This window comes from Tauraco erythrolophus, chromosome 11 (genome assembly GCF_009769465.1).
Source record: "Tauraco erythrolophus isolate bTauEry1 chromosome 11, bTauEry1.pri, whole genome shotgun sequence".
In the NCBI taxonomy this organism is placed as follows: domain Eukaryota; kingdom Metazoa; phylum Chordata; class Aves; order Musophagiformes; family Musophagidae; genus Tauraco; species Tauraco erythrolophus.
Window position 1 is genome coordinate 396,480 of NC_141475.1, and position 3,064 is coordinate 399,543.

Below are 3,064 nucleotides of genomic sequence, written 5' to 3' on the forward strand. Positions count from 1 at the left end.
GTCCCCCTTGTCCCAGCTATGCTCCCCCCTTATCCCGCCATGCTTCTGCACTCCGGCACACCGAAAAGCCCTCGGAGTCTCAAACATCAACTTGCTATCAGCATTCTTCTCAGAGCGAGCCTCTGAGTAAAACCAAAACACGGAGCTCTGCTGGCTGCTAAAAGGAAGAGCTGACTCTGTCCCAGCTAAAACCAGGACAATCAGCAGAAGTTTGTTTCGGTGGTTCCACCAGTGCTGCTGTAAGGACATATTCCTCCTTAGCACAGATGCAGCTTTCCCTTGCAGCAGCATTTCTGCCTCAGTAAAATTTCTCTCTGCACGGAACATACTCTTGGAGGCAGGAGTTTGTACTTCAGAGGCAGAACTGGGCTGTGTAACTGGTTGCAAGTGTTGCAGTGCAAAGAACACTCTCTCTAGCATGGTCTTAGAACAGCTCATCCTGGAAAATGGCATAATACAGCTCCGTTCCAAGTAAAAATAACTGGGAGTTTGGTACATAACGATTTTGTAGAACTCTTTTTAGCAAACCAGTAATAGAAAAGCAGATCCCCAGCGTTGCCCTGTAATTACAGCTCGGGGTGCTTACGGGAAGCTTCCAGAACTTGCACGGACAGGAGTGAGCTGAAATTTGACAAACTTCTATTCTGCCTGCAGAAATCACAATAGACTTTTTGTTGCTGAAGTAGTACTCATTTATTATATAATTAATTCCATCTCACTCTTGCAGGTTTCAGCACTTTTATACTAATTCTAACAGTGCACACAACATAAGCAATTAGGTGATTGGTTAATTATAGCTGTTCATGCACCTCAGCCTAGTACATGATTGGTGATCACGCGCTCTATGTAATCCAAGCCAAATTCATTACATCACACAATTAGTGCAGAAACACAGTCCGGTTTCTTATCTTACAGTTCCTCCTTATCTTATGGTTCCCTGGCTCTCCCAGCACCTGCAAGTTGTTTCTATTTCTTCTGTTCAGGGAGTTTTCAGGTCTGCAGGGGTCCACAGCAATCTCTACAAGGTCAGTTTCTTCATCTTGTGTCCTGGCATCCACGGACCAGCCATAGTTTCCCACAACTTTTGACTAGACACATTATTTTAAAAGGTATTTGAAAATATCAAGTGTTCCTCATGTGCAGAGAGAAGTTAGGATAAATTTCGGGATGGAGTCTGCTTTGTCATCTTCTTGTGTAACCAAAAGATGTGCTTCCTGTCTGTACATGCAACTCTGCTCGTTCCCTCTGTGCGTTGAATTCTGTGTCCTGAGTCAGCTGTTGGAGCTCTCCACAGCTGATTTTGGCTCTCGGTACCAAAAAAATAATAATGTGGAAGGACGTGGCAGGTGGGGCGGTATTTTCTGACCTCTCCCTCGCTCCCCGCAGGCAGCAGCCTTCTGACGGGCCCGGAGGGGCTGATGGCCAAGGAGCACGAGAACCTGAAGTGCCAGAAGTGCCTGCACCGCTGCCGGCAGCGCTGCGGCGTGGAGGCCCTGCTCCGCCGGCAGCTGAAGGAGCGCAGGATGCTGGCGACCGACAGCGCTGCCCAGCAGGTGTGTCCAGTAGCACCAGTGTCCAGCCTCCGGCTGGAGCTACAGCCTCGCTGGGAAGCTGAGTCGCTCCTCTTGTCCCTTTCTTGGAGTGGTCCCAGGCCAGGTCCGCTCTGGCCCTGCCGGATTGCCCCTTTCTGTAAGGGCACAAAGATCTGGTCCTGGCCAGCACCCTCAGTATCCATGTGTTGGCTGAGACGCTGAGGGTTCCTCGAGTCATTTTAAATAGCACCAACACTGCAAAAGTTAAAGTGTGGGCTTGGAGAATTTTCCCTTTTGAAAGGGAGGGCTCGGTACAGGGTAGCCTGATTTTCATCACTGAAGAATGTGTGGAAAATACTCCTCCTTCTGATGGTGAAACCCAGACCGCCCTGTGACCTGTGGGGACCCAAAGGCAGGCGCCTTGCATCACACGTGAACCTAAATTGGCAGCTGTGTGCAGCCGTTTCTTGGAAACCATTTTAAAATTCGAAGCGTTCCCTTCCCTGACTTCTGAAAGTTGAAGGATAAGTCTGAGAAGCCTCGTTTGTTGAGACATACTTCTGAGGTGGAGTTCTTCCTATGGAAATCGAGTCGTGCCTTCTTATCTCAGCTCTGTTTAGTAAAGGCTTGAATGGGGAGGAGATAATGAGGAGTGAGGCTCTGCTGGAGCGGAACGGGGAGTTTGGTCTTGGCGTGTTTTGAAAGCAGGACGTGAGTGTTGTGTAGCCGGGGGGGTTTCTCTGGAGCAGAGCCGGATGACTCCAGCACAGCTCTGAGCTCTTCTCTTGGACTTGCAGGCGCACACCATCCATTCCAGCCAGAGGTGCTTGGCCTTTGTCGACGATGTCCGATGCTCCAACCAGTCCCTCCCAATGACCTGGCACTGCCTTATGTGCATGCTTTGATCTGCCCGTGCTGCCTCGGGCTGTGCCCCGACCGTTTGCTGGCGGTTTGAAGTGTGTCTGATCCTCCTTTTTCCCTCTTTGGCCCTAAATCAAGGCCACCGGCTTGCTGTAGCCGTTGGTTTCAAGCAGGAGCCCAGAGGAAACATCTCCCAGTCTGTTGGCGCTCCGGTCCCCATGGAACAGCCAATTTGTGTGGGAGCAACAACTGACTGGGCTTGCCCTGCCCCTGCCTGGGCAGCACCCGCGGCAGCCAGCCCACCGCGGCGTTTCTGTTCCCCGACAGGGTCACCTGCTGATGGCCGCGTGCCGGCTGGGGCCCAGGGATGAGAGGCGGCCAGAGGAATCCACCTGTGCTGCCCTGGCCCATGGAATGGCTGCCAACGGGAGACTGGAGCCGATGTCCGTCAGCTGAGACTGGTGGCTTCTGTCCACTCCCTCGCGAATCCCACTGGTGACGGAGCCCAGCGGTGGGACGGTGTCCTCGCCCGGTGCCGGGCTGAGCCGCAGCTCCAGCTCCTCTGCCAATGGTGTCCCTGGAGCAATGGGGGCCGAAACCCCGCAGCGGGGACCCCAGCCCCTCGTTTCCCCGGCTCTGCCTGCCCTCTCTGCAGGGATGGGGTGACCTGG

At 53.0% G+C, this 3,064-nt stretch overlaps 1 non-coding gene across 1 annotated transcript; it reads left to right on the forward strand.

The window, feature by feature from the left end:
• The first annotated feature begins 2,515 nt into the window (after nucleotides 1-2,515).
• LOC147528035 (small nucleolar RNA SNORA2/SNORA34 family) lies at nucleotides 2,516-2,644 on the forward strand. The gene has a single exon (XR_015222417.1). It is a non-coding gene; the product is annotated as a small nucleolar RNA SNORA2/SNORA34 family (small nucleolar RNA).
• Nucleotides 2,645-3,064: the final 420 nt, after the last annotated feature.